Source organism: Sciurus carolinensis, chromosome 10 (assembly GCF_902686445.1).
Source record: "Sciurus carolinensis chromosome 10, mSciCar1.2, whole genome shotgun sequence".
Lineage (NCBI taxonomy): Eukaryota > Metazoa > Chordata > Mammalia > Rodentia > Sciuridae > Sciurus > Sciurus carolinensis.
The window spans coordinates 86,118,176-86,128,778 of NC_062222.1; the positions used below are offsets into that span (position 1 = coordinate 86,118,176).

At 41.5% G+C, this 10,603-nt stretch overlaps 1 pseudogene; it reads right to left on the reverse strand.

The window, feature by feature from the left end:
• Positions 1 to 569: 569 nt before the first annotated feature.
• On the reverse strand, positions 570 to 2,288 carry LOC124994276 (40S ribosomal protein SA-like; annotated as a pseudogene).
• Positions 2,289 to 10,603: the final 8,315 nt, after the last annotated feature.

Consider the following 10,603-nt stretch of genomic DNA (forward strand, 5'->3'; position numbering starts at 1 on the left):
AAAATCACTTTTGAAACTAGAATACTTTTTACCAAATAAAGACAAAAATCCTGCACATACAGTATTATACTTGAACAGCTGTTTTTAAAGGCCATGTTGACCACAAACCCACAAATTGTCGTCACTCTCCATCTAGTGGCAAGACCGGCTAATTGAAAGCAAGTCCCTAAAAAATATTCTGCAGTATTGGACCCAATATTTTAAAAGATTGATTTTATAGGACATATTATAGTACCAGATAAGCCTCACCACTATTTTGTTAAAACGTGATCAATAAATTCTATGTAAAATATTACATTATTGTAATAAAGTTCTATGATTTTTCTTTTAAAGGATTGATTAAATTTCTGATAAAACTGATCAGGAGTAGGAAAGAAGATGCCACGAAGTTTGTATCCTACTATTGAAATAAAAAATTCACAAATAAACAGTTGTAAAGAGACCAGAGTTGTTATGGACGGGACCTGTCACACTCCCTCTCTCATAAAAAAGAGTATTGGATCTTGTGTGTTTACTGAGTAGATAAGTTTTTTGGGTAATAGAAAAACCGCCAGCATCCTCCTTGGCAGTCAACCCTTTCCTCCTCCACGCGGGACGTGACAGAGAGGACCCTGACACAGACCAATCTTTAGTGGTTGACTGAGCACTCCAGTTTTCAGTAGGGAACTGCTGGATAGGTGTTGCATGACTTCAGAGCAGTCTTGGACCTCAGGGTGAGTACAAGTAGACATTGGAACTAGAGCATTTTGCACTCCCTGAAATTCCTCCCTGGTCACAGCTTTTTCAGCAGCAGCCTACTCTTCCTTTTCGATCTCTTCGGAATTGCAGTAAAAGTAGAGAGCAGGCATAGCCTACCATGGGTGTTCACAGGAAATGGTGCCATACATGCACAGAACTTCTTAGGCCAACATATACCATATCAGACCCACAGAGAGAACTACGTGTTGTTGCATGGAATGGCAATATCCACATAGCACAAAGGAGAATCTGTGTTATCCAGAGCAGTGGTAGGTAGGTTTACATCAGACACTTCTGAGAGGCTGGTGGTCAGCCCTGGGGTCAGAAGACATGGTTCCCAGGAGGCTGCCTGGATCTGCTTAGTGAAGGTTCCAGGAATGAAGTAGCCAGCAATAGGAGTGGCTCCTGTGGCAGCAGCAAACTTCATCACAGCCTGTTGATCAGTGTCCCTGGAGGATATGACACTGACGTCAGCAGGGTTTTCACTGGAAACACTGGCACAAGTTGTCCATCAGAAGTTTCTCCAGGTCCTTTTCAGATCTATGATGTAGCTGTCATCTCCTTTTCTTTTGTAGATATATGGTTCCACCTGGATAGCAGGGTAGGTACCACGTAAGTGGGTTCCTGCTGCAAGAAATTTGAAGACATCCTCCTTCATTTGCAGGACATCAAGGGCTCTGGTCTTTGTGACACTTTCCCTTTAAGTTATGATAGGAATCAAGAACAACACCATGTGGACCCCTCCCTGGGTAGTGCACAAATACTATACATTTATTTTTGAGGATATATGTGGGCTAAATAAACATAGAAATGATAGACAAATGTTGGAGCTGGGCTTAGTGGCACCTACTTCTAATCCCAGAGACTTGGGAGGCTAAGGTGAAAGGATCAAAAGTTCAAGCTCAGCCTGGGAAACTTACTGAGACCCTGTCTCAAAGTAAAAAACAAAAAGGGCTGGTGCTACAGCTCAGTGATGGAGCAGTCCGGTCTTCAATCTCCAGTGGGGTGGAGGGAAGGATAAAGAGAAAAGCATGTATTGCATGGATGCTGATAGTGTGAAATGAAATGAAATGGAAAGTGATTGATTCAATTTTGTGTTCTCAGTCTATAAATTAAAAATACAAAGAATCTGAATAAATACAAAGTAGAATCTCAAGAATCTATTAATCTTATTTTCTTGATATTGCATTATTATAATACTAGCAATAATTTCAATTTTTGATATCTTTATAATTTTTAAAATGTTTTTATATACAACTTTCTAGAGGCAGAGACCTCCATATTGTTTTTTAATAGAATACTGTTCATCCACAAGAGAGTATGAAATCCTGTCATCATGACAACACGACGGACCTGGAGGGTATTATGTTAAGTGAGATAAACCAGGCACAGAAAGGCACATACTGCCTGGTCTTACTTATGAGAAATCTAAAAAAGTTTTTCTCATCGGAGTTGGCAGTAGAAGAGTGGTTGCCAGAGACTAGGGTGGGGAATGGGGAGAAGTTGATCAAAAGGTGTAAAGTATGGGGCAGGTGGTGCACACCTGTCATCCCCGTGGCTCAGGAGGCTGAGGCAGGAGGATTGTGAGTTAAAAGCAACTCAGCGAGACGCTTTCTCTAAATAAAATATGTAAAAAGGGCTGTGGATGTGGCTTAGTGGTAACGTCCCTGCATTCAGTTCCCCGGTACCAAAAAAAGGTGTAAAGTTACAGTTAGGAGAAATAGGTTCTGGTATTCTATGGCACAGCAGGATGAATATAATTCACAATATTTAATTATATATCTCAGAATATTTTAAGAAGAGGATTTTGAATGTATTCTTCATAGAGAAATAAAAAAGTTTAAGGTGATGAATATGCTAATTACCTGAGTTCATCATCATCCAATATAATACATAAATCAAAACATCATATTATATCTTATAAATATGTACAAATATTATATATCAAGCTGGGCACCATGGTGCACTCCTGTATTCCAAGGACCAGGACAAGAAACTGAGACAGGAGGATCACGTATTGGAGGACAGCCTGGGTAACATAGTGAGACCCCGTCTCAAAATGAAAAATAAACAAAAGTTCTGGGGATTGAGCTCAGTGTTAGAGTGTCCCAGTGCAATATTCAATACAAAAAAAGGCTAAACAACCAAAAACAAAGCCAATGTTATATATCAATAAAAATTTAATTTAAAATGATTTTTTTAAATGCTCACTACGACTTAATCATTGAATAAAGGTACTCACAGAAAAGATCCGTTTAGGCTCTTCACATCTTTTTCTATTGATAGTCCCAAGATGATAACCATGAAATAAAAAGAGGAACCATGAGCCAGGCATGGTGGCACACTCCTATAATCACAGAGGCTCAGGAGGCTGAGGCAGTAGGATTGCAAATTCAAAGCCTGCCTCAGCAACTTAGTGAGATCCTGTCTTTAAATAAAATATTAAAAAGGGCTGGGGATGTGGCTCAGTTGTTAAGCATACCCGGGTTCAATCCCTGGTACCCCTGCCCCCCCGCCACCCCCCCAAAAAAGAAAGAGGAACCATGGAGTGAAGAAGCAACACAAATCTAACTGGAATCATTTCTAAGGTAAAAAAAAAAAAAATCAAAAAACAAAAAAACTATATGTGTGTTGTTACTGGCACATGGATCTGACTGGAAACAAATAGAATTGCACATGGCTTTATAACAGGGATATATTCTGAGAAATGCATCATTTGGAAATTTCATCTTTGTGTGAGCATCACAGAAGGTGTGTACACAAACTTGGATTGTATTGGTCAATCACTCAACGTGGCTGTTTCATAATGTTAGCTGTTTCATAATGTTAGCAAGAGATATAAGATGAGGTTGTTGCAAGGTGTCACAGCATGCTGTCTTATAGAAAACTTTTTATCTAAGTTGAAGAATTACACTAAAATAGTGATAGAAGTACAATATAATAAATTTGTAAACTAGGAACATAGTTGTTTACTTTCGTTATCAAATATATATTGTGTATAATTGTATGTATTGAACTTTAATACAACTGGCAATACAGTACGTTTGTATACACCAGCATCAACACAGACATGTGAGTAATGCATTGCACAATGATGTTATAATAGTTACAGCACCACTAGGTGGTAGGATTTCTGCCAGTTCCATTAAAATCTTTTAGGACAACCATCATATATGCCTTCTGTTCTTGACTAAAAATGTCATCATGCAGTACATGACTATAGATTGAAAATTGCCAAGTTTTTGAAGAAATTATTTTGGCAAGAGAACTATGAAGCCACAATAAAATACACTAAGGATGTTAAGATTTAATACAACCTGCTTTGTACCCAATCTTCAAGCAGACCGCAGGATTTTAAATATATAGAGCCATTAAAAGGGGCATGTTCCCCAATACTCACACCAGATGTGGCCAAGAAGAATAATGGATGAAGGGGAATCTTCCAGAAGGTGAGAACATTGAATAAAGGAGTCCTGCTAGGATTTCAAAATTGTCCCAAAACAGTTTTCCAATGAAAGTGTTAATTGTGGTTATCTTATCCCAGGTCCATTATTATAATTAGATATGTGTTTGGGTGCAATCCACTTACTTGTCTTTTTATTTCATAGGTCTGCAGAGCCTGGGGCATCACATCTTAATCAAATGGAAAGGACTATGTAACAACTGGAAAGACTGAATTTGGAGCTAATGTAGTCAGTGACTGGGGATTCGTGTTAGCCATAGGGGTGAATGTGTTCCATGTGCGGGAGTATGAATAAAAGGGATGAGTGGTCAGAAAAAAGGACTGTGATAGAAACTTCCTAGATGCTCACCAATCTTATTTCCACTTCTTTTTTCCCACTGATCAAAGATATTTAATATACTGATTTAAGAAGCTATGTTTATATAACTCACAGTAAATTTTGATCATGAATCATAAAGTTTCCATAACTCTTGGGTTTGATTGTAATCCCACTAGTATTACTTAATCTTGCACTTGTTTGCCCCCATCTCCCACTAATGGAGTTCATATTTAGTTAGTTCATTCCATAGAATATCCCCTGTAGTGACATTGATTTTATTTTTTCTTCTGTTCTGTGACCTCACTATAGTACCAAACATCACAGGGGAAGTAGTTCGATGGGGAAATTTAGCACTAAGAAATTAGCAGAAGTCTGTGTCCAGTTGATAGAGGAGAAAATTATCTAACCTTGCATTCTATATAATTAATTTTGTTTACCAAAACAAATTTCATTTTTAATTTGTTCTTTTTAGTTATACATGACAGTAGAATGTATTTTGACATGTCATACATACATGGAATATAACTTCCCATTCTTGTGGTTGTACATGAAGTAGAGATATGCTGGTTGTGTGTTCATGTATGAACATAGGAAAGTTATGTCCAATTCATTCTACTGTCTTTCCTATTTCCATCCTCCCTTCCTTATCCCCATTCTCCCTGTCCAATCCTGTGAACCACCCCCCAGCCCCACCTACTTTGAGTCAGTATCCACATATCAGAGAGAACATTTGACTTCTGGTTTTTCGATATTGGCTTATTTCACTTAGCATGATAGCCTCCAGTTTCATCCATTTACTAGCAAATGCCATAGTTTCATTCGTTTTTATGGCTGAATAATATTCCATTGTGTTTATGTTATTTCCACTTCTTGGGCATATAGGAATGCTGTAGTTAAAAGCTTCTCAATTAGATCAAGTGGATTGCAGTGATGTCATTGGGAAATAAAATGTAGGTATAAATCATTTGTGTCACTTGAAGAACTGGACTCTCTCTACTGTCCTGAGACTGTAATCAAAGGGTTTTAGAAAAGTGGAACATCACTAAGTAAACATCTGAGAGCTGCAGAACACAGCTGCCAGACCAACTTTGGTCTGCAACTTTAAGTCTTTGAAGTTTGGGAATAATGGTTCACAGCAACCAGCAAGTTTTACCATGGCAAATACAATAACTTCCATATTCAAAGATATTATACACAATCAGTTATGTAACCAAATTTAATATATCTATTTGTGCGATTAATAAATAATAATTGTGCTGGGCTTTGCAATCCTAGTGACTTGGGAGACCTAAGCAGAAGGATCACCAACTTCAAGGACAGCCTGGGCATTTAGCATGATCCTGTCTCAAAATGAAAAAAAATGGAGAGGGGGGCCAAGATGGTGGACTAGAGGGCGGCTGCATTTGACACTGCTCCAGGACGCAAGATTCAAAAGAGGAGATAGTGAGAGACTTGGGACCAACTCAAAGCTGCCGGGTGAGTCTCTCCCGTTGGGGAGGCGTCCCGGATGGGGCGGTAGCCCCGGAACGCAGGGAAGTTGTGAAGTGGAGTTGCTCGGCGAGACGCCCCTCCCCCCGCTGGAGCGATAAACACGGACAACTGGGATCATCGTAGAGGAGGCGGCTCAGCTTAGCGCTTGGACTCGAGCAGCCGCTGGGGCTCCGGGCGGCTGCCTGGGGGGGAGCTGCGTGGCGAGATGTTTGGACCCAGGGCGACCGCTTCTGGGCACCGGGGGGTTGCCCGGAGGAGGAGGAGGAGCGCGGCGGGATGCTTGGTCTGGGAGTGACTGCATCAGAGCCGCGGGCGGTTGCCGGGGGAGGAGCTGCGTGGTGAGCTGTTTGAGTTCAGAGTGGGCGCTCCTGAGCGCCAGGGGACTGCCCGGAGGAATTGGGGGAGCGCGGCGGGACGCTTGGTCTGGGAGTGACTGCATCGGAGCCGCAGGTGGTTGCCAGAGGGGGAGCTGCGTGGTGACTGTTTGAACTCAGAGCCAGCGCTCCTGGGTGCCGGGGGGTTGCCCGGAGGAGGAGGAGGAGCGCGGTGTGTTGCTTGACCTGGGAGTGACTGCATCGGAGCCGTGGGCGGTTGCCGGAGGAGGAGCTGCATGACGAGCTGTTTGAACTCGGAGCGGCTGCTCCGGAACGCTGGTGGCCTGCCTGGAGGAGGAGAGCGGTGGGACGCTTGGTCTGGGAGTGACTGCGTCAGAGCCGCGGGCGGTTGTGGGAGGAGGAGGCGAGTGGTGAGTTGATTGGACTGGGGGGGGGCCGCTCCTGAACGCCGGTGGCCTGCCTGGAGGAGGAGCGTGGTGGGTCGCCTGGTCTCGGAGCCGCCGCTCCTGAACGCCCAGGGGGCTGCCCGGGGGGGTGGGGGGGAGCAGGGCGGGTCGCTTGGACTTGGGGTGACTGCCTGGGGCTGCGGGTGGTTGGCGGGAGGAGGAGACCCGGGGTGGGTTGTTTGGACTCTTGGTGACTGCGTCGGGGGCCGGGTGGCTGTCCGGGGGAGGGGGTGTGTGGCGGGTCTCTGGGTCTTGGAGCTGTTGTGCGGGGCTCCAGGTGGTGGCTGGGGGGGGGCTGCATGGCCGGGCGGTTGGTGCGGAGCAGGGTCCCAGGGGCTGGGTGGCTTCTTGCTGGGGGAGCCGCACAGAGACACGCCTAGGGGCTGAGTGAAGTTTCCAGGGCGGCGGGCAGATTCTCTGGGAGAGGCAGCCTAAGGAGACTCGCCTGCGTAGGGTGAGGCTCCCAGGCCCAGGACGTAGGTCCGGGCCCCTGGGATCGTTGCAGAGGAAGACAGCCCAGCCCAGGTGGTAGTTGTAGATTGAGGGGAACCTCTAGGAGGGCAACTGACCAGCAAGACGTCCCCACCGAGTGACTCTTCCCTGCCGGGGGAGGTTTTCCCACAGGGACGGTAAAGCCAGAGACATAGGCACAAACAGGCCTTGCCTCAGTCCTCAGTCTAGTTCCCCATTGGATGACCATTGGTCAACAAGTGGAGGCACCTCTGCCCACTAGCAGGGAATATACGCCACCTGAGGGTTACCACACCTAGAGAGGCAGCTTCTTCGTGGAGCTCTGCATTATCAACCTCCTCCAAGACTTCAGGCTACTGAAGGATAAGAGGGGATATACTAGCAATCTTCAGGGACATTATAAGTTGATAGAGGAAATCTGCAATATCTTAATGACCCACTGATTCCTGAACAATATGAGAAAACAAGGGAAGAAAATGCCCCAAACAAATCTAGATGTTACATCAATAAAGTCCAACGACAGCATGGCAGAAGAAATGACAGAAAGGGAGTTCAGAATGTACATAATTAAAATGATTAGGGAAGCAACCGATGAGATGAAAGAGCAAATGCAGGCATTGAACGATCGCACCAATCGACAGTTAACAGAGCAAATTCAGGAAGCAAAAGATCATTTCAATAAAGAGTTAGAGATATTGAAAAAAAACCAAACAGAAATCCTTGAAATGAAGGAAACAATAAACCAAATTAAGAACTCCATAGAAAGCATAACCAATAGGATAGAACAGCTGGAAGACAGAACTTCAGATATTGAAGACAAAATATTTAACCTCGAAAACAAAGTTGAACAAACAGAGAAGATGGTGAGAAATCATGAACAGAATCTCCAAGAACTATGGGATATCATGAAAAGGCCAAATTTGAGAATTATTGGGATTGAGGAAGGCTTAGAGAAACAAACCAAAGGAATGAACAATCTATTTGAAGAAATAATATCAGAAAATTTCCCAAATCTGAAGAATGAAATGGAAAATCAAGGACAAGAGGCTTATAGGACTCCAAATACACAAAATTACAACAGACCCACACAAAGGCACATTATAATGAAAATACCTAACATACAAAATAAAGACAGAATTTTAAAGGCTGTGAGAGAAAAGAACCAAATTAGATTCAGGGGGAAGCCAATACGGATATCAGCAGATTTTTCAATCCAGACCCTAAAAGCTAGAAGGGCCTGGAACAACATTTTTCAAGCTCTGAAAGAAAATGGATGCCAACCAAGAATCTTATACCCAGCAAAACTTACCTTCAAATTTGACGATGAAATAAGATCATTCCATGATAAACAAAAGCTAAAAGAATTTACAAAAAGAAAGCCAGCATTACAGAACATTCTCAGCAAAATATTTCATGAGGAAGAGATAAAAAACAAAGAAGCAAATCAGCAAAGGGAGGAATTATCCTAAAGGAACAGTCAAATAAAGGAGGAACCAAGATGTGTCAAAAATTTTAAATATGAACCAAATGACCGGGAATACAAATCATATCTCAATAATAACCCTGAATGTTAATGGCCTGAATTCATCAATCAAAAGACATAGACTGGCAGATTGGATTAAAAAGAAAGATCCAACAATATGTTGCCTGCAAGAGACTCACCTCATAGAAAGAGATACCCATAGACTAAAGGTGAAAGGATGGGGAAAAACATACCATGCACATGGGCTCAGCAAAAAAGCTGGAGTATCCATCCTCATTTCAGATAATGTGGACTTCAAGCCAATGTTAGTTAGAAGGGATAAAGAAGGACATTTCATACTGCTTAAGGGAAGCATAAATCAGCAAGATATAACAATCATAAACATCTATGCCCCAAACAGTGGCTCATCCATGTATGTTAAACAAATCCTTCTCAATTTTAGAAACCAAATAGACCATAACACAATAATACTAGGTGATTTTCACACGCCTCTCTCACCACTGGACAGATCTTCCAAACAAAAATTGAACAAAGAAACCATAGATCTCAATAACACAATCAATAATTTAGACTTAACAGACATTTATAGAATATACCATCCAACGAAGAGCAAATACACTTTCTTCTCAGCAGCACATGGATCCTTCTCTAAAATAGACCATATATTATGCCACAAAGCTAATGTCAGCAAATACAAGAAGATAGAGACACTACCTTGTATTCTATCAGATCATAATGGATTGAAGTTACAAATTAATGAAAGAGTAAAAAACAGAAACTACTCCAACACCTGGAGATTAAACAACATGCTACTATATGATGAATGGATAACAGAAGATATTAGGAAGGAAATTAAAAAATTCTTAGAGGTAAACGAGAACAAAGAAACATCATATCAAAATATCTGGGACACTATGAAAGCAGTACTTAGAGGAAGATTTATTTCATGGAGCGCATTTAATAAAAGAAGTAAAACTCAAAAAATAAATGACCTAACAACAGCTCAAAGCCCTAGAAAAAGAAGAACAGACCAACACCAAAAGTAGTAGAAGACAGGAAATAGTTAAACTGAGAGCTGAAATCAACGAAATTGAAACGAAAGAAACAATACAAAAAATTGACAAAATAAATAGTTGGTTCTTCGAAAAAATAAACAAAATTGATAAACCTTTAGCCACACTAACAAAGAGAAGACAAGAGAAAACCCAAATCACTAAAATTCGGAATGAACAAGGAAATATCACAACAGACACGACCGAAATACAAAACATAATTAGAAGCTATTTTGAAAATCTATACTCCAACAAAATAGAAAATTTCGAAGACATCAACATGTTTCTAGAGACATATGAATTGCCTAAACTGAACGAGGAGGACATACACAATTTAAATAGACCAATTTCAAGTAATGAAATAGAAGAAATCATCAAAAGCCTTCCAACAAAGAAAAGTCCGGGACCAGATGGGTTCTCAGCCGAGTTCTACAAAACTTTTAAAGAAGAACTCATTCCAATACTTCTCAAAGTATTCCAGAAAATAGAAGAGGAGGGAACTCTCCCAAACTCATTCTATGAAGCCAATATTACCCTGATTCCTAAACCAGACAGAGACACATCGAGGAAAGAAAATTTCAGACCAATATCCTTAATGAACATCGACGCAAAAATTCTAAACAAAATTTTAGCAAATCGCATACAAAAACATATTAAAAAGATAGTGTACCATGATCAAGTCGGTTTCATTCCAGGGATGCAAGGTTGGTTCAACATCAGGAAATCAATAAATGTCATTCACCATATCAATAGACTTAAAGTCAAGAATCACATGATTATTTCGATAGATGCAGAAAAAGCATTT